This window comes from Jaculus jaculus, chromosome 1 (genome assembly GCF_020740685.1).
Source record: "Jaculus jaculus isolate mJacJac1 chromosome 1, mJacJac1.mat.Y.cur, whole genome shotgun sequence".
NCBI classification, from domain to species: domain Eukaryota; kingdom Metazoa; phylum Chordata; class Mammalia; order Rodentia; family Dipodidae; genus Jaculus; species Jaculus jaculus.
In genome coordinates, this window is record NC_059102.1 from 175059176 (window position 1) to 175081818 (window position 22643).

Here is a 22643-nt window from a genome sequence, read left to right on the forward strand (position 1 = left end):
ACTTGATGTCATAGTGGGTATAAGTCTCTTCATTGCTCACTTTTAATTTCTTAGTCTCTGCTTTGACATCTGTTCTCTCTCTCTCTTTTTCTCTTTGTTTTGTTTTTTAAGGTAGGGTCTCTGACTTGGAATTTACTATGAAGTCTCAGGCTGGCCTAGAACTCACTGCCATCCTCTTACCTCTGTTTCCCAAGTGCTAGGATAAAGGCGTGCACCACCACGCCCAGCCAGCCCTCTCATTTTCCCTTGAATCTCATCATCTTTCCTTTTCTTAACTTCCCTACATGGAGAAATACCTGGCAGATGCCATGAGGGTTTTTCCTAAGTCTCCCTACAGAAGCTCCTAGATTCTACTTTCCACATACTTGTGGCTCTACACCAGTTTTTCCCTCAAAAAAACCCCAAAACCTCAATTTCTCTTAAATGTACCTTATAAAATATGCAGTGTTTCCACACGAGAGAATGTTTCCTACTTCCCACTTGTTTATGACTCTTCTAGCTTTTCTTCCTAGAACTCAGTCTCCCTTAAATGAACCCCACAATTTGTGACTTATCTCTAAATAAGCTTAGCAACAACAAAAAAGAAATAATAAATGATGAAAATTGGGAGTCTTTGGGCTAATCACCTACATATGCCACTTCCCAATAACTATATAGTAAAGGAAGAGGTAAAGTATATTGGATATCAGTCAAAGTCTCTAAATTTATTTATCATTTTCTAAAAATTCATACAGCATTACTTTGCCTGTTCATGTGTAACATCTGAAGATACATACATTTTAAATATGTATTGCTTTATTGTAAAGCAGAAATTTCCACATTTATTATATTTCTTCATCTCCTAGGATTATGACAAATATAAAATTAAACTTAAACTATTGTTGCTGACGATAATTGTGCCATTACCAAATGTGCTTATTATGTGCTCGAGAGAATTCCAGGTAGCTTTCCCACAGAGAACTTTTTAATGCATGTCTACTGGTGTACACAGCTGCACGTAAGTTTCCTTACATGTCCAACAGGTATCATAGAGCATATATGCGTGATTTTTTTGTGTATTTATGTACATATGTTTTTAAGTTAATAAAAGGTTTATGATACTTGTAATGCAAAAATAATCCCACCAGAAGGCCTAATTACCCCACAGTGAATGCCAAAGACCCTACTAAGGATGACCCTCAGGGCAATAGAGATCAGGTTTGAAAGGATACGAGACTATAACCTATGTAAAAAATAAAAAGTGTGTGTGTGTGTGTGTGTGTGTGTGTGTGTGTGCAGCAAAAATCTTACCTTTGAAAAATAATCGTATCTTATGAATTTCCATTGCAATTAACATATAACATTTAATATAGTAATTATAATAACAAACATCCAATGTGTACAGTAGTTTATCTGCTGCTTCCTCAGGAATACCCATTCCCATTTTTCATTCCTTCCCAGATTCTGCTCGCGTGTACATGCATGCACACACACACACACACATACACACACACACACACCATCACCAAGAAAACAAGAGTATAAAACTAAGTCTAGGGCTGGAGAGATGGCTTAGCAGTTAAGCACTTGCCTGTGAAGCCTAAGGACCCCGGTTCAATTCCCCAGGACCCACATTAGCCAGATGCACAAGGGGGCACATGCGTCTGGAATTCATTTGCAGTGGCTGGAGGCCCTGGCACACCCATTCTCTCTCTCTCTCTCTCTCTCTCCCTCTTCTCTGTCTGTTGCTCTCAAATAAATAAAAAATAAAAATAAAAAAAACTAAGTCTAAATGACCATAGTAATAGTTCATAATTGTTTATATAGGGAAAACAGCATCCATAGATGACTCGGAGCTGGTCAGCTTGCCCTAGGCTGAAGCAGGAAAGAGAATCCAGCAATCTGAGTGTGAGCTCCAGACTCAGCAGACCTGAACCAGGCTCTTACTTGTTCTGTGACATAGAGCAGGTTACATAAAGTTCTGAAAAAATCTAAACCCTCAGGTCCCACTTCTCTAAATGCATTTGACAGAAATGTCCCTCAGAGGAGATCTGAAGAGACTCAGATCAGTTCACAACAGGGGATCAAGGATGCAGGCAAAACCTCTGGCGAGAGTGGGGAGAGCAAGCCCCACAGAGAAGACAGGACATTTTTGCTCAATCTCTTCTATACCAAAACAAAAGGGAGAAAAATGTGCTACTGAATTTCCTATGTGGTGAAACATATAATTTTTTCTATTGTCAATCATGGTTAAGAAACTACACACACACACACACACACACACACACAAATATATATGTACATACATGTATATATGAAAATGAATGAAATCCATTTAGCAGAGAATGAAAGGAAGATAAAGTTTTATGCTATCTAACAAAGAAAAATTGCTTCTGCTCTTCTTACTTGAAAGGATTCTAACAGAAATACCATTTAAAATTTTTGAATTTTTAGTTAAAGTGCAAACTAGACAAATCTTTTGTTCAAATAAGTGATTTTTAAAATTAATACAAACATTGGCAATAAAAATATTAGTATACTCACAGTTTATAATTACACAGTTTATGATGTTCCATTTTTAGATGTAACTGTACTAATAAAATTTACTTTCACTATCACAGGTTAAATTTTAGATAAACAAATGAACAGCAGTAGATAAAATAGTTAAATACACATAAGATATGGACTTTAGGGCTGAAGAGTTGGCTCAGCATTAAAGGCCCATTCTTGCAAAGCCTGATGGTCCAGGTTCAATTCCCCATTACACACATAAAGCCAGATGCACAAAGTGACACCAGATTCTGTAATTTGTTTGCAGTGGCAGGAGGTCCTGTTGCACCAATTCTTTCTACTTATTTCTGTCTTTCAAATAAATAAATAAAATATATTTTAAAAGATATAGACTTTAGTGATGAGTGATGTATCCATGTTAATTTCCATCTTACCTGAAAGAGGTACTTAAGGAAATTTATGGTAAAAACAATATGAAAAAAACCAAGTAAATAATACAAAGGGGTATTTCTATAATATCTATGTTTTCCCTTAATCAACAAATCCTAAATAAAAAAATTAGTTATCAGTTTCTGCTCTTGAAAGGTTCACAATGCCATTTTCATCATCCAGTAGCCATGTGTCAAGGGACAAACCATTGTATTTCCATCTCGACTACTATAAATCAGAGACGGTACCAATAGGCAAGCTCCAAGACCTACAAGGGTTTAATATGACAGTTATGAACATGTATTCAAAATGTACATCAAAAAGGAAGAAAATGCAATGCCTGCATTATGTTTAAATATCTATATTCACAAATAGAAGTAAAATCCAATTAGCAGAAAAATGATGTATGTTCTTTAGAAGTCATGCCCTTTTAATTACAACTCAGTAAATAATTCTAGAATAATAAATGTTTGTATCTTTTATACTTGTCCTAAACATGAAATAAAATATGGAATCATTGCCATGGAAGATGGTAAATCTTACTCACCAGTAAGGAGATTGATAGTTTAGTAATCAATAATGGGAAAATTTTCCAATAAATAAGGCTCAATATTGCATGTTATCAATAAAGCACTAGTTATGAGAATTTTAATATTTCTTACAATATATTACACATAAAATAAAACTAAAATTATAACTTCTCATTTTCTTTTGTTTCATCTTTTAGACACACATATTAATGGATTAGAGGTCATGGTGTCATGATTAGTAGAATTTTGTGACTCCGTCAAGCAGTTAAGTTCATGTTTACTTACATGCACGCTGTGCATATTAATTACATCTACATACATTTTAGTAAGTAACTCATTATGGATAGCTAAGAGGTATGTAAAATATCTATCTATGTATCTATCATCCATCTATCTATCTATCTATCTATCTATCTATCTATCTATCTATCTATCATCTATCTATCTATCATCTATCTATCTATCTATCTATCTATCTATCTATCTATCTATCTATCTATCTATCTACCTTTCTGATAAATTACTTAACACATCCACTATATTTTTCATTCAGAATTACTATTAACAAATAAGACATTTATTCCTCATCTACTTACTTTTTAGTTAAGCATTTTCCCTTTTGTGACCATCTGGGAAATACATTCTCTCCCAAATTCAGTATCTTTTATCTCCCATCAGTCATTCTATGCTGATTTTGCTAAATGTTTTGTACTCTTTCTAAAATGGCAAGACACTCTTCCTCTGCCCCAACTGGCACACCTCCTAGAGGGTGTCTGAAGCTCCTCTCCAGCTGTCTTTGGGAATTTAGCTCATTTGAAGGGAGACAGCCTGCAGTGACATCTAGCCATACATTGTCCAAAACTTCAGGCTTTTCTACTTTCCAAGTATTCTGAGGCAGGAACTGAGTGCCTCCACAATGTCAAACACAATTAGGGAAAAATGGGTGTAGTTAAATCGGTGGACTCCACTCTGAATCCTGTCACTCCTTACCTTGCATGGCCTTTTGTACACGGTTTCTCAGTGTGAGAGCTGTAGAATAGTAAACTCTTGTCATATGTCAATAGCTATAAACAGTTCAGCATGATATTATTACACATCAGTAATCTGTGAATTCTCTCAAAAGTCTACTGCTTAAATTTTTTTTTAAAAAAAAGGGATGAAAAAGTATTACAGGATGAAACCTAACTGTAAAGAGAAACAAATGAAATACTCTTGGAGATCTGGCATCCACTATGTGCTTACTGTGTTTGTCAGTTGTTTGTACTTAACTTGAGGATTAAAATCATAACACAGTTTTAATTTCATCAGACATGAAGGAACATGCCCAACTAATCAGCCTGCTCCACTTCAAAGGCTTGACAGTTTTTAAATGCCTACTGTTTCTCACTGGGCACTTACTATGTATCAGGCATTATTCTATGGGCTCCATGTATATTATTTTATCTACTTCTGTCATCAATCTAGATAATACCATTCCCATTAAAGATGAGACATGTAATGTCAAGAAAGATGACATAGTTAGTTCAAGTATACATGGTTGTTGAAGGGCCCATGCATAGTAAGAGACACTCATACTTTTCAGAAATGCATCACAATTTTATCCCCTCTGAAAATTCAACAATAGGAATTATAAATCTCACTGTGTTCCCAATTCTTTGAAAATCCTAGTGACAATTCTCTCCCAGGTTGTCTTTAACTATTCCTTCGCATCTCCAAGAGAAGTAACATTACTGGCAAGCCAGATATATCTCCAGTGCCCACAACTATGGTTTCAAATATGGTCTGAGTAAAAAACTGAAGAAAGTAAAGTTTTCTTCTTGATTTGTAATAAGAATTTACAGATTTGTTAGAGATTTTATGAAACCACACATGAAATTGGAAATTTCCTATCAGGATGATTTTCCAAGACACAATTAAGTGTGCTGTTTACATACCCACATGTTTCTGGAATGTCCATGTCCCCAAACAATTAGAATATCTTCTTTGTTTAGTCTCTCCTGTTTTCCCATATTCCTATTTGAAGATGCCTTCATTTCCCTGTATTCACAGGGAGAGAACACTCTGCATGCTGGGAAGGAATAATGTCTCTGAAGAATTGAAGGACAGTTGAGCTGTCTTCTGGGAAAAGGCAAACTCAGCCCAAGAGGAAAACATGCATTGTTTAGGTCAGCATGTTTATTATAGAATAACATTTGTGTTTAGTTATAGAAATATGCACTGATCAAAATGAGGTCCCAGTGATTAATCTGTGGTGTTATTACCTGAACAACTGGATCTTTTTTGTTCTATCTTTGCCTGGTTTTGTTATCAGGGTGATGCTGGCCTCATAGAAGGAGTTTGGTAGAATTCCTTCTTTTTCTATTTCCTGGAAAAGCTTAATAAGCAATGGTGTTAGCTCTTCCTTGAAGGTCTGGTTTCCTAAGGGATTATCAATCTTGTTTATCCTGACAAAGAATTAATTCTTTGTTTCATTAATTCTTTGGATTTTTTTTTGTTTCTATCTCATTAATTTCTGCCCTAATCTTTATTATTTCTTCCCATCTACTGATTTTTGATTTGCCTTGTTCTTCTTTTTCCAAGGCTTTAAGGTGAAGCATTAGTTCATTTACTTGTGACCTTTTTAATTTCTTAATATAGGCACTTAAAGCTATAAATTTACTTAGGACTGCCTTCATTGTGTCCCAGACATTTTGATATGTTGTGTTCTCATTATCATTTGAGTCTATAAAATTTTTTATTTCCTTCTTAATTTCTTCATTGACCCATCCATCATTTACTAGTGTATTGTTTAGTTTCCATGATTTTGTGTATGCTCTATAGCCTTTATTGCTATTGATTTGTAGTTTGAGTCTATTGTGGACAAATAGAATGAAAGGAATTATTCAATTTTCCTGTATTTGTTAAGACTTGCTTTGTGTCCTAATATGTGGTCTATTTTAGAGAATTTTCCACGTGCTGCTGAAAAGAATGTATATTCTGCAGCATTTGGATGGAATGTCCTGTATATATCTGTTAGGTCCATTCATTCTATGACCTCATTTAGTCCATATGCCTCTCTGTTTATCTTTTCCCATGACGACCTGTCAATTGATGAGAGTGGGGTGTTGAAGTCACCCACTACCACTACATACATCCAGGCTGGTGTAACTTTCTCTCTAAGTGTGTTAATTACCTAGGTGGAAGCCAAAGGCAACTGGAATCATCAGAGAAAAAAAGCACCAATATTTTGGCCTGTGCTCCCAAGTCATGAGGCCACTGGAGATGATGGGACATTCTACACTGGCCTCCTTGTAAGTCACCTGTCTTCCTGAGCAGGGAGGATATGGATACCCAAACAAAATTGGTGTATAGTCTGAACAGGAGAGTCACAATTGAGGAGCAATCAGGCCTCCTGACTTCCCAAAGAAAGGAAAACTACTTGGCCAGCATGGCCCTGATTCATCCTAACAGATGGAAAACACTAGTAAGCTATGGGGCTACTCCTGGGTCCCTAAAGTCTCTTTGGAGAGCCATTAGTGACCTCTAAAATTAATCCTTAATTAACTTTTGGCTGTCTGCATGGTCATAAACACTAAGAGAGAAATGTATAACCAAAGACGAAAAATACCTTAAATATATAAATGGCCTATTAAGTAATAAAACAAGAGCTTTCCAAGAGGGGAAACAAACATTAAGACATTTCCCCTCATAGTTCTAATTCTACAATAATAATAATAATAATAATAATAATAATAATAATAATAATAACTCTATATGTCAAAAGGGTTATTCTCAAATCTAAGACTATAAGTAAGTAAATATAAGAATATAAGTAAGCTCTGAGACCAAAAATATAACCAGGACCACTTGTGTCAAGACACTCTCTCTCCTATGTTGTGAAGGGCTAACCACCCCATGTATAAATATTTCCTCTCCCACTTATTGTTCCCCAGTCTTGATTGTTCCACAGGTGTATCTCTATTTGGATGAAGCCACCTATCAGCTCCACCTGTGCCAACAGAGAGAGATCTTCATCCCCCTGCAGGTGGGACTCAGCTTGACACTGTCCCTTGGTGCCTCTGGTGCTGCAGGAGCCACTTTTGCCCTGACCAGTCACCTTGTGGGAGACTTCCAAGACAAGCTTGACCAGGCCATTATATTTACTACTTACAACCTTGAATCTCTCCAGAGACAATTGAAATCTCTTGTGGGTATGGTACTTCAAAACCGTATAGCTTTAGACCTCATTACTGCTGAATATGGGGGGACATGTGTGGTGTTGGGAGAAGAATGTTGTTTTTTGTTAATAAATTAAATGTTGTTAAACAAGACATTAAAACTCTCAAAAGCTCCACAAGGAGCTGCTTGACCGCTATAAACCTGAGGATACCATCAGCTGGCTTTCTGACCCTTTAGTCACTTGGCCTGTCCCCCTCCTTAGTTCCTTCCTTGCTATAGGAACCCTATTACTTGCAGCCCCCTGCCTCATCAAATTTCTCAGACAACAAATAACTAATATTGCCTAGGTCAGATTCTCATGCACCAACTAGCCCTATCTGAGCATACGATATACTATAAGGATTTCACTCTATATTATGACACCTCCCCATTATAAAAACAAAGGGGAGCTTTCAGACATAGGCAGGGCCCTGGGTTAAAGCAAACCTAAGCTGTCTGACACGAAGGACCCAGACTAGGGAGAGGTCACAGAAGCCTGAACCATCCCTGGTCATAGAAGGATACCAGTGAGATGGGAGGAGGAAAAGACATGGTAATTGGGTGAGACTATGATCAAAGTGCAATTCATCCATGTATGAAAATGTCACAAAGAAACTCACTAGTTTTTACAACTTTATACACCTATGCAAGAGTTTCAAAAATTTCTAAAAAAAAATTTCTAATATGACTATATAGTGCTCTATCACATATGTCCCTGTTTTCATATATATCCTAAATTCTCCAAAATAATGTTATTTATAAACATTATTAGTATTTGAAAATACAACCCATAATTCCAAAACAATATTTTATTCCTAGTACATATAGTTTATACATAAAATTTTACCCATGGAATATTCAGTTATATGACTTAAATCATCATACAATGCTATTTTATATTGTGCTTTTGATTTATAATTATTATGATAATCATTCCTACGTTGTCATATTTTCCATTGTTTAATTAAAAATTTAATATTATGGCAGGAAGTGGGGATATTGCTCAGTGGTTAAAGGTGCTAGCTTGCAAAGCCTGACAGCCTGGATTCAATTCCCAACCACCCATGTAAAGTCAAATGGGCATTTGTTTATAGCAGCTAGAAATCATGGCATGCCCCACAATGTGCCAATAAATAAAATTCAAAAAGATAGTATGATAGCAAAAATATTATAAGTATATTTGTAATCAGTTATTAAAATATTTATACTATTCTCAATTATCAGTGGTTAATAATATTACAAATAAATTTGAATAATTTGCAAATGTAATATTGTGTCCCAGGTGCAATAAAGTACCATTACTGTTAGTTGTTATTAAAATTAATTTTGAGATTTTAAACTCCATCAATCATTATATAGTTACAACAGAATGACACAAGATCATAATGATATATTCAAAGTAAAAGAGTGTTAGTGAGGACTTCAGGTTAAGGTGGTGGCATAGGATCTATGCCAAATCATCCTAGCAAGGGAGTTAAGCAAAGCCACAGCAAAATACACATTGCTTCTGAAAAGTGAAGGTGTGTAGACTTTTTATTAGCCACAGTGAAGAAGCAGGAGAGACCAAGATCCACCAGAAAGGAGCAAGAATCCCACTGACACAATTTCAGACCTGATCCTCAGTATCCCACACCAGCAGGGTGCCACCCCATTCCCCATCCGCCCCCCTTCCCCCCCGCTGAGGTGCAGCACCAGAGACCAAACAAGGGGAGTCTCCAACCATATAAGCCTCCTTCAAAAGTCAAGAAACCTGAAGGGGGAACATCGGAGATCAGCTACGGAGCTGCTGAAAGGTACAGGTGGAACCAACTAAGAAGTTCCAGTATGACTCTGGGCTTCCTGAATTCCCATGTTCTTGGATTGGAAGAATCAATATAGTGAAAATGTCAATTTTACCAAAAGCAAGCTACACATTTAATGCAATCTCCATTAAAATTCCAATGGCATTCTTCACAAACATAGAAAAAATCCTAAAACTCATTTGGAAGCACAAAAAAACCTTGAATGTCCAAAACAATTTTGAGCAACAAAAATAAGGCTGTTGGTATCACTATACCCAATTTTAAGGTATATTACAAAGCCATAGTAATAAAAATAGCAGGGTACTGGGACAAAGACAGACACATAGACCAACAGAACAGAATAGAGGACCCAGCTGTTAATCCAGGCAGCTGCAGCCATCTGATTTTTGACAAAAAAAAAAAAAAAAAAGCCAAAAATATTCATTGGGAAAAGACAGTCTCTTCAACAAGTGATTCTGGGATAACTGTATATCTATATATACAAAGGTGAAAATACTTCTTTGTCTTTCTCTATGCACAAGAATTAAGTACAGATGGATCAGGGACCTTAATATCATACCCGAAACTCTAAAACTGCTAGAGGAAAATGTAGGGGAAACCCTTCAACATATCAGCATAGATAATGACTTTCTGAATATAATCCTAATTGCTCAGAAAATAAAACCACTAATCAACCACTGGGATCTCATGAAATCACAAAGATTTTGTACATCAAAGGACACTGTGAATACAGCAAAGAGACATCCTACAGAATGGGAGAAAAAATCTTTGACACCTACACATCTGACAAAGGATTAATATCCAGAATATACAAAGAACTTAAAAAACAAAACAATAAGAAATCAAACAACGTAATTTAAAAATGGGATATGGAACTAAATAGTAAGTTCTCAACAGAAGAAATACAGATGTCACATTAACATCTAAAAAGTGTTCTACATCATTAGCCATCAGGGAAGTGCAAATTAAAACTACTTTGACAATCTATCTCACTCCTGTCAGAATGGCTACCATCAAGAAAACAAATGACTGGGCTAGAGAGATGGCTTAGCAGTAAAAGCATTTGCCTGCAAAGCCAAGTGACCCAGGTTTGACTCCCATATAAGCCAGATGCACAAGAGGTACATGAGTCTGGAGTTCGTTTGCAGTGGCTACAGGCCCTGGCATGCCCATTCTCTCTCTGTCTCTCTTCTCTGTCTCTGCACACACACACTCTCTCTCTCTCCCCTTGCAAAGAAACAAATTTAAATAAAGACAACAAATTACAATAAATGTTGGCAATGATGTGGAAAAAGGGGAACTCTTCTACACTGTTGGTGGGAATGTAGTCTGGTTCAGCTATTGTGGAAATCAGTGTGGAGGTTCTTGAGACAGCTAAAAATAGATTTACTATATGATCCAGGTATAGGACTCCTAGGCATGTATCCTAATGACTCTTCTCACTACCTTAGAGATATTTGCACAACTATGTTTATTGCTGCTCTATTCACAATAGCTAGGAAATGGAACCAGCTTAGATGTCCCTCAACAGATGAATGGATAATAAAGATGTGGTACATTTACACAGGAGAGGTCTATTCAGTGGAAAAGAAAAATGAAATTATGAAACTTGCTGGGAAATAGATATATCTGGAAAGGATTATACTAAGTGAGACAACCCAGGCTCAGTAAACCAAATGTCACATGTTCTCTCTCATATGTGGTTCCTAGCTACAAATGTTTAGACTTATGTGTGAGATGGAACAAAAAAAAAATTGGTATCAGAGGCCAGTAAGCTGGAAAAAGGCTATAATGGAGGGAGAAGAAGGAAGGACTTTATGGGATGGTCTTGTATATATGTAAGTAGAAGAACAGATTTCAGGGAATAGCATGGCCTAAATGAGGCTAGAGGAGGAAATTGAGTAAGAGAAGGATGGGAGGAGGGTTAGTCAAAATTCAAGATACTCTGAATAAGACAAATGAAAGCCTACTTATTTGGATAACAGCACATCCAGAAACCAAAGATTGCTACTAGAAAATTTTAAGTGTCAGGGATGGGATGCCTACCAGTGAGTTGTTGGCCAGGGAAGTTCCGGTTGCCTCCAAAACATTACAGGCTATTGCCAAGGCTCTTGGTTTCCCAGGAGTAACAGAGTGGTAAGACCCTATTGCTGAAGACTTCACATGCCTGGGCAGCAAGGTCACTGAGAAATCAAGCTGGTGCTGAACTAAGAACCTTCTCCCTGTAGACCAGCCAGCTGAAGGCTGGAAAAAGCTGCACTGCATGCAGCCCTATGGGAGACAGAAGTTATCAGTGGTGAAAAGAGTGGACACTGGAAGCCTCAAGTTTGGTCAGACAGGCCAAATGACTGAACAACTGCAATAGTGGCATGTCTGCTGTGGGAAAAGCCAACTATTTGAACTGGATGCCTGCTCCATGGGAGGGATTACATTCAGGGTACTGAAAAACCTAATCAAAAGCCTACAGCAGGGGAGTTTATGTGCCTCATGGATATAAAGCCTGTTCTTTTCTGGCTAAATGCATATATTATTCTCACAAAACTTCCCTCAAAGCACTACACTTAATGCTCATACTCATCTATTAATGCTACTCTCACTTCTGGTCAGAGAAGCTTCTCTTTTCAGATTGCGGTGATCACTGGGATGACCCCAAGGGCAACATCATGCTGAGAAGAAGTGATGGAGGAGTGCTCAGCACTGAAACATCTGTAGCACACCCTCTAAGACTCAGGGTCCATTGCAGAAGAGGTGGAGGAAAGAATGTGAGAGCCAAAGGAAGGGTACCACTCCTTACAATGGAACTGCCCAGACAGAAATTGGCCTCACTATCCATGACCTTGGAGTGCCTAAGAATACCTTCCCAAGACCCTCATGCTAGGAGAAAAAGATGATGACAACAAAATCAAAGATAGACTAATGGAAAGAGGTAGGGGATATTATGGATATTATGAAGGGGAAAATGGAGGAGGGGAGAGAAATATGGTTTATTGTTTGTAAGTATAGAAGTTGTCAATAAAAATTAAGTTAATAATAAAAAAGAAAAAATATGAGATGAAAATTAGCTTCCCTCTTTAAATTATTTGAATAAAGCCTCCTACTTTCCAGAAACACTTGCCTTTATTTCACATATATGTGTACATATGCACATATGTAAAGAAGCATTTATAAATATCATTGCCTATACATGTGTCTATAATCATTTTCAGGTATAAACATGGAGTTGTTCAATATCTTTTCAAAAAATTTAATGCTTTTGCAAAACATTACCTTCTGATATCATCTAATTTTATACCAAAATCATCTTTTAAGCTATGAATTATTTTTATGAAATTGTACTTTACCATATCCATATAATAGTACAAAATTTTCCATCTTTTATTCATTTTCCTGAAGCCATTTCTCTCTGATCAATTTTTGCCATCTTTAGTAATATTGATACTTTAATATGAAAACATTTATCATATTTCTTAGGTAGAAATGATGATTTTGCTGTTTTTCTATATGCATGTCTCTTTTCTATGCCTTTTTCATTTTTGTCAGGTTCTATTTGTTAATCATTAATTTACTTCATTGCTTCAGAATATTATAATCTACATAGCTTATATTAGTCACAGTTCATAACTATTTTGCTTCAAACACTGAAACAACCTTATCAAGAATAATTGTGATAAATAGGAAAATTGCCCCAATGTTGTTAGCAACTTATCTGAGTTTTAATGTAAATATAGATGTGGTCATGCATTATGTATAGCATTGTATTTTGGTACTAAAAGAGTAGAATTTAAAACAGTAAGCATCTGTAAAGTATGAATTGTTACAGGATAGAATTTTTAGTGAAAAATTCAGAATTAGGTAAGGCAATGAACTATAATTTTAATAGAGAAACTAAGGTTCTGTGAGATGCCAATATTCACAGCCAGAATAAGAAGTAGGTTAACTCAGTGACCTTAGTATAATCTCAAACCATAGATCAACTGCCAACTAGTGGTCAGACATATAGCAAGTCTCTTGATATTCACATGTGGAATATAAGTAATACCATAACCTACCTTGGAGAGTTGCTGTGAAGGTGAGATAGTTCCATATCTACAGAGCATGTGAGAAACTGCACAGTTGGAGTAGTTAATTTCATTACAATTATTATTACTTGCTTTCTGGGAAATATTCTTCAGTATGCAAAAATAACTCAAGCTGTTTATTTGCTTAAGATATAGCTGTGAAACTGTTTTAAACCACAAATTTGTCTTACTGAACAGCTGAAATTTTCTCAGCACTGTGGGTCATGAAAGGTTTTACATGATACTTGGAAGGAATGGCAGTTCCAAATATCTTTACCAAATATGAAAACTAAAATGAAGGTAAGTGTAGAGTCCTCACTCAGTCTCTGAGACCCAAAATGAGAGGAAAAATAAGTTTTCGGTTGTGAGAAAGGTTGTGATTCAAAGATATAAAAATCTGAGGGGAAAGTACATCTGGAATGAAATAAATGACAGGTGCCTTTCTGTGCAAAAGATTGAATTATCCAGGTGCAAGGACACCAGTTAGAAAGGCTGAAAAATTAAATATTACTCTTATCCGAAGGCATGAACATCATATTGTAATGTTTGCAAAACTCTTCATTGTCAAAACATAAATTTGAAGGCTTAAATATGTAATCACATCTTCTTTTGAAATTAATTTATTTTCATTGAAACTTCCATGATTGTAAACAATACCCTTAACAGATTTTATTAAGGTTAATTCATTGCTAAATATAAAGATCACACATAATAGTTAAAGTGAATTTTACTGGGCTGGAGAGATGGCTTAGTGGTTAAGGGCTTGCCTGTGAAGCCTAAGGCCCCCGGTTCGAGGCTCGACTCCTCAGGACCCACGTTAGCCAGATGCACAAGGGGGCGCATGCGTCTGTAGTTCCATTGCAGTGGCTAGAGGCCCACGCGTGCCCATTCTCTCTCCCTCCCTCTATCTGCGTCTTTCTGTTCCTCTCTGTCTCTCTCAAATAAATAAACAAAAATAACAAAAAAAAATTTTTTTAAGTGAATTTTACTGACCTTCTTAGAGATGGCTCTAGCCTGCTGTATACATCTATTTTCTCTGTACTTGGAAGCTCACTGCAAACCATACAAATGAATTCACTTTGGCTCCCATTAGGTAAGAACTGGCCCTATAGACATCTTAAACACAATATACCAGGAACTCCACATGTGACTATTCAAAAGTGCCCACTCTTGAGTTCTCCTACAGGGAATAGCAGAATTAAGTTCTTCCCACTGCTCTGTAGGATCATCATTATATTCCCAAAACAGAACATAATATTGTAATGAACTTATAACTTATTAAGTATATAAACCATTTTACATAATTAATGATAAAATAATGTCTCACTTTGGATAATATACCTATAAGTTTATTGTGAGAATCGTAGACCAGAAATTCATTCAAGCCAATATTGCCCCTGGCCAATCCTAGACTCCTTTAAATTGATCCTTGTAGGCATTTAGTGATGCACATACTTGGTATATCTAAGCAAGAATAGATGGGCTGGAGACATGGCTTAGCGGTTAAGTGCTTGCCTGTGAAGCCTAAGGACCCCGGTTCGAGGCTCGGTTCCCCAGGTCCCACGTTAGCCAGATGTACAAGGGGGCGCATGCGTCTGGAGTTCGTTTGCATAGGCTGGAAGCCCTGGCGCGCCCATTCTCTCTCTCTCCCTCTATCTGTCTTTCTCTCTGTGTCTGTCGTTCTCAAATAAATAAATAAAAAAATTTAAAAAAAAGAATAGACTCAGCTAAATATTACTGACAACTTCTATACTTACAAACAAAAAACCATTGTATTTCCCTCCCCCACTTTCCCCTTCATAACTATGGTCTCTGTCATATACCCTGCCTCTCTCCATTAGTCTCTCTTTTAATTTGATGTCATCATCTTTTTCTCCTATTATGACTATCTTGTGCAGGTATTGCTAGGCACTGCAAAGTCATGGATATTGAGGCCAATTTCTGTCCAGACAGTTGTATGTAAGGAGTGGTACACTTCCTTTGGCTCTTACATTCTTTCCACCACCTCTTCTGCAATGGACCCTGAGCCTTGGAGGGTGTGAGATATTTCAGTGCTGGACACTCCTCCATCCCTTCTTCTCAGCACTTTGTTGTCTTTTGTGTCATCCCAGTGGTTATCACCATTTGAAAAGAGAAGCTTTTCTAACCAGAAGTGAGAGTAGGATTAATATATGAACATGATCATTAAGTATATTGCTTTCAGGGCAATTTGGTGAGAGTATTATATGCATTTATCCAGACAAGAGCAGGTTTTATACCCCTAAGGCTCATGAACACCCCTGCCTTAGGCTTTGATTAGGTTTTCAGTATCAGGCATATTCCCTCCCATAGAGCAGACTTTCAGTGCAAGTAGAGAGCATTTAGTTTCCCCCAGAGCAGACATGGCACTATTGCAGTCATTCAGTCACTCTGGTAGTGTCCACTGTTTTCACTGCTGATGATTTCTATCTCTCATAAAGCTGAGTGCAGCTTTATCCAGCTTTCAGTTGGCTGGGCTACAGGGAGAAGGTTTTCTGCTCAACACCAGCTTGATTTCTCAGTGACTTTGCTGCTCAGGCATGTGACATCTTCAGCAATAAGTTATTACCATCTCTTTCTCAATGGAAACCAAGGGCCTTGACAATATAGCCTGTAATGTTTTGGAGGCAACAAAGACCTCCCTGGCCAACAACTCGCTGGAAGGTATCCTATTTCTGGCGCTGAAAATTTTCTAGTAACAATCTATGGTGGCTTCTGTATGTGTCATTACTTAAGAAAGTAGATTTTCATATGCCTTATTCACAATATCTTGAATTTTGCTTGACCCTCCCCCACCCTTGTTTTACACAATCTCTTCCCCTGACCTCATGTAGGCTTTCCCCTCCCTGTAATCTGTTCTTCTACTTAGATATATGCAATACCATCCATCCCCTTAAGGCCTTCCTGCTCCTCCCCCCTTTATAGACTTTTTATAGCTTATGGGCCTGTGATACTGATTTTTGGTTCCAGCTCACAGTCAAGTCTATACGTTTCTAGCTATGATCCACATATGAGAGACAACATGCAGCATTTGGGTTTCTGGGCCTGGGTTACCTCACTTAGTATAATCCTTTCCAGATCCATCCATTTCCCTGTAAATTTCATAATTTCATTTTTATTTGCCACTGAATAGAACTCAATTGTGTAAATGTACCAATCTTTATTATCCATTCATCTAAGGATGAGCTTCTAGGTTGGCTCCATTTCCTAGCTATTGTGAATAGAGCAGCAATAAACATCATTGTGCAAGAATCTCTAAGGTAGTAAGAATTATTAGGATATATGCCTAGGAGTCCTATACCTGGATCATATGGTAAATCTATTTTTAGCTGTCTCAAGAACCTCCTCACTGATTTCCACAATGGCTGTACCAGATTACATTCCCACCAACAGTGTAGAAGGGCTCCCCTTTTCTCGCATCCTGGCCAACATTTATTTTCTTTTGTTTTCTTGATGGTAGCCATTCTGACAGAAGAGAAATGGAATCTCAAGGTCGTTTTAATTTGCATTTATCAGATGGGTAAGGATGTAGAACACATTTTTAGATTTTTATATGCCATCTGTATTTCTTCTGATGAGAACTCTCTATTTAGTTCCATAGCCCATATTTTAATTGGGTTGTTTGATTTCTTATTGTTCTTTTTTTTGAGGTTTTTGTATATTCTGGATATTAATCCTCTGTCAGATGTATAGCTGGCAAAAATTTTCTCCCATTCTCAAGGTTTTCTCTTTGTTCTATCCACAGTGTCCTTTGATGTACAAAAGCTTTGTAATTTCATGAATGAAAACTTTTGGCATTTTTGTCAGAAATCAGATGGCTGTAGCTGCCTGGATTAATATCTGAGTCCTCTATTATGTTCCACTGATCTATGTGTGTGTCTTTGTTCCAGTACTGTGCTGTTTTTATTACTAATTACTATGTCTTTGTCATATAGCTTAAAATTGTGTATGGTGATACCACCAGCCTTATTTTTGTTGCTCAAAATTGTTTTGGTTATTCAAAGTTTGTTTTGTGCTTCCAAATGAATTTTAGGATTGTTTTTTCTACTTTTGTGGAGAATGCCATTGGAGTTTCAATGGGGATTGCATTAAATGTGTAGATTGATATTGGTAAGATTGACATTTTCACAATATTGATTGTTCCAATCCTAGAACATAGGATGTCTTTCCATTTCCTTGTATAATTTCTTGCTTGAGTGTTTTCAAGTTCTCCTTGTAGAGATGCTTCACTTCCTTGGTTTAATTTACTCCAATGTACTTCATTATTATTAGTTTGTTGAGATTCCCTCATTTCATCCTCTACTTGTTTGTTGTTAATATAGGGAAAGCTACTGATTTCTGTGTATTTATTTTGTATCCTGCTGCATTGCTAAAAGTGTTTATCAGTTCTAAAGGCTAGTAGAGTTTTTAGGGTCTTTTGTGTGAAGTAGTTTTAATGTTAAGTTTTGATAACTGTATACTCCTGTGTTATTCATACTATATTACTATGTGTTTGTCAACTTTTCAAATAACTAGGTTTTGGCTTTAAAAGTTGATGTACAGTCTACAAAATCTACAAAAGAAAAATTGGTCTTTCAGCCTCCAGGAAGTGTAAAGACCATTTGAACATCAAGGCTCTGACTCATCCTAATAGATGACTCCAAGACTAAAGAAACAACAGGTCCCTATGTGTCGCTAGAGTCTCTTGTAGTACTACTTTTGACCTCCAAGAGTATATTCTTCATTAAATTTTGGCTACATGCTTGGTCTTTAACACTGAGAGTGAAAGAGAAAAGTAGCTTTTCAAAAGTGGAGACCAGGGCTGGAGAGATCACTTAGTGGCTAAGGTGCTTTCCTGCAATGCCTAAGAACCTATGTTAAACTTTCCAGTTCCTATATTAGCCAGAATCACAAAGGGGAGGCAAGCTCAAGGCCACACATGCCCACTAGGTGGCACAAGAGTCTGTAGTTCAATTTCAATGGCTGAGGCCCTGGCACACCAATTCTACCTCAAAAGATGAGAGCAGAAAAAAAATGAATTGGAAACTAAGAAAACAATTAAGAAAATTGACAAGACAAAACAAAGAGCTGGTTCTTTGAAAAAGTAACCAAGATTGACAAACCCCTGGTGTGGTGGTTTGATTCAGGTGTCCCCCATAAACCTAGTTGTTCTGAATGCTGGGTTCTCAGCTGATGGAGATTTGGGAATTAATGCCTCCTGGAGGGAGTGTCTTGTTGGGGGCGGGCTTATGGGCTTTATAGCCAGTTTCCCCATGCCAGTGTTTGGCACACCCTCCTGTTGCTGTTGTCCATCTTATGTTGGCCAGAGGGTGATGTCCACCTTTTGCTCATGCCATCGTTTTCCCCTGCCATTGTGAAGCTTCCCCTCGAGCTTGTAAGCCAAAATAAACCTCTTTTTCCCAGAAGCTACTCTTGGTTGGGTGATTTCTACCAGCAATGTGAACCGGACTGCAACACCTGGCCAATTGGATCAAGCAAAGAAAAGAGATGCTTCAAATTAACAAAATTTGAAATGAAAAAGGAGAGATCATAAGAGGCATAAGTGAAACTGAGACAATCATTAGCACTTATTTCAAAAACCTCTACTCCACAAAACTGGATAATATGGAGGAAATGGATAAATTCCTGGACACATATCATCTAGAAAAACTAAACTCAGAGCAGAAACTCAGAGCAGATTAATCTCCTTAACAAACCAATCACACTCATTGAGATTGAAAAAGTAATAAAAAAAAAAAACCTCCCCCAAAAGAAGAGTCCAGGACCAGATGGCTTCTTGGGTGAATTCTATCAAACTTTCATGAAAGAATTCAAACCAATTTTTCTCAAACTGTGCCACACAACTGAAGATAAAGGAAAACTCCCCAACTCCTTCTTTGAAGCTAGTGTCACTCAAATTCCAAAACCAGGAAGAGATGCCACAAGAAAAGAAAACTACCGGCCTGTTTCCCTGATGAACTTAGATGCAAAGATCCGGAACAAAATCCTCACAAACCAAATCCAACAACACATCAAGAGCATTATCCACCTTGATCAAGTGGGATTCATCCCACAAATCACCTCTACAACTGGACTGAATAAACCCTATGTCAGAGGGGAAAATAGGAGGACTGAGACCAAACATTTTTGGGAGATGAGGAGTTTATAAATAACTTGGGAGTCTTTAGACATAAGGGTAAGGGGGAGGGGTAAGAATCTAGAGAGTCAGGGGTCGGCAGCAGTTCTATTCGAGAACAGTGTGCAGGGGGTCAGCAGGAGTAGGGGAACCAGGAGACAGCCAAGGGAGAGAGGGAAAGACAGACAGGGAGAGAGAGAGATAGAAAAAAGAGAGAAAAAGAGAAAAGCAGATACATGAAGGAAAAGCAGATGAAGGAGAGAGAGAGAGAAAGAGAGAGAAGAGGAGAGGAGAGGAGAGAGAAGACAGGCAGAGACAGATCAATAAAGAGAAAAGTTATGCTTTCTGAGTTAGAGCTCAGAAAAACAGGACCGGCTTACTTGACAGTGAGATTCTGCATGTAACTGCATTGAGACATTGAGATAGAGGCTTTTGCAGGTTTAAGGTACATTGTCTCATTATATAGGCTCAGTTGGATTATCTTTAAGTAAAGCAATCATAATCTTATGTTTGGGGTATTTTAGAATGTCAAAGACTCTACTGTGGGTCACAGGTAAAACTTAATTCTATTTTTTTGACCAGCATGAAGTAGCTTTCCTTCAACAAAAGGTCTGATGCTTCAGTTTCCCTCCCTTTCATATAGCATTTTTAATCCAGTGGAAGAGTAATCATGATGTGTCCCTTTCTAATGTATCCAGGGAAAACCAGAGGTGGAATCAATCGGTCCTCCAGTGACCTCTCTAAGCCTAATAATGTCTCCCTGCCTGCACTCCCTCTTTCCAAATGTGTGCTAGCGTATACACAGTAATCTCAGTAAATGATTAAATTGCATAACATGTTAAATGATGAGGTTATCTTAATAAATCATGAAATAATTCACATAAATGTTAAACAAATTTATATTAAGGGACTTCCTCTACCAGTATCATAGAGTAGAGGTTACTGTGATGACCTACAGAACACGTAGCCTATAGCATGTCAGTTAATTAGGCAAAACAATACAGGGGTAGATAGATGTATGGTAATGGGACTTTAAACACTCTCATAAAAGAGGGGGAGGTCACAGGAACTTCACCAGGTATTCTGCACACACCAACCTGGCCACTAGCTGCATATAGTCTTGGGGAATACTAAAGTATGAAGTTGTGAAAAGTTAGCTAAAGATTGGACTCCACTGATGCAGCTTTTCTGAGTTTACCAGAGTAATTTCCAGGGATACAAATAGTTTTGAGTCATCCACCCTCTTGTAAGTAACCCCTCAGTTCTGTATTGTAAGTAAGCCCTATAAGGTAGTTGGCTTACCAAATGGGATATAGATGAAATCATTTCCTTAGTCTGCTGTTGTATCTGAGATAAATAGATATTTGTTTACTATGTCTTCCCAAGAAAGTAACAAAACAAATAGAAGTGGAAAAATAGGAACCACAAATATGGGGCAAAAATCAACCCCAGGAAATAATAAGTGCTAAGAGCTGAAGATATTTTGAGGAGGAATAACTGGGATCCAGAACATGAAACATATACTTAGAATTTTTTTTAGGGGGTCTAAAAAGCATCATTGACTTCTCCCTTGTTCCTCAAGGGAAATAAAAGCTGGATAAAAACCTGACATTTTTGTTGGGCTGGAGAAATGGCTTAGCAGTTAAGGAGCTTGTGTGCAAAGCCATAGGACCCAGGTTCCATTCTCCAGAAGCCATGAAAACCAGATGCACAAAGGGACCTCTACATCTGGAGTTTGTTTGCAGTTCACACCAATTCTCTCTCTCTGTGTTTGCCTCTTTCTCTATCTCTTAAATAAGCAAATGGAACACTCCGGAGCTGTAGATTGTTACTATAAAGTTTTCAGTGGCAGGGATGGGATATCTTCCAGTGAGTTGTTGGCCAGGGCAGTCCCTGATGCCCCCACCTCCTGCCCCGCCAAACATTACAGGCCATTTCCAAGACCCTTAGTTTCCCACCAGGAATAGATGATAAGACCATATTGCTGAAGACTCCACGTACTTGGGCAGCAAGACCACTGAGAAATCCTGCTGGAACTGAGTTGATAACCTCCTCCTTGTAGACCAGCTGACAGAAAGCTAGAAGGGACCATTCTGCATGCAGTTCAATGGGAAAGAGTGAACTCACCAGTGAAGATACACAACAGTGGACCCTGTAAGACTTATATTTGGCCAGCCAATCCAAATGAGCCAATGGGGGAAATAGTGGCACATCTGTCATGGTGGAAACCAACTGCCCTCTAATGTGACTGGAGGCCTGTTCCATGGGAGGGAATACATCCCTGATACTGAAAACCTACAACAGGAGTATCCATGAGCCCTAGGGGTGTAATGTCTGCTGCTGTCTGGCTAAATGTATATACTATGCTCATCAAACTTCCCAGTAAGCACTCCTCTTAATGTTCATACACATATATTAATGATATTCTCACTTTTGGTAGAGAACCTTCTCTTTTCAGGTGGCAGTGACCTTGGGCTGACTCAGAAGGCATCATGGTGCTGAGAAGAAGTGACAGAGGAGTGCTCAGCATCGCAATATCTCTATCACACATTCCAAGGCTCAGGTTCCTTTGTGGAAGAGGTGGTGGAAAGAATGAAAGATCCAAAGGAAGGGTAGGATTCCTTACAATGTGCTCCTCCAGACACAAAGTGGCCTGGATATCTATGACCTCACAGCGCCTGACACTACCTACACAAGACCATCATAATATGAGGTAAAAGATTATGACATCAAAATAAAAGAGACTGATTGAGATGGGGAGGGGATATGATGGAGAATGGAGTTTCAAAGGGGAAAGTGGGGGGAGGGAGGGTATAACCATGAGGTATTATTTACAATCATGGAAGTTGTTAATAAAAAATAAATTAATTATGTAAAAAATCTGCCTACCCAATTTCCGTCTCGTCTCCTATCATTAGAAGATTGCTATTTTCTAGAAGTCATGACCCAGATACCTGATATAAGGATTAGACTGGCTAAACCAGCCACCCTTCTATGGGGCTCA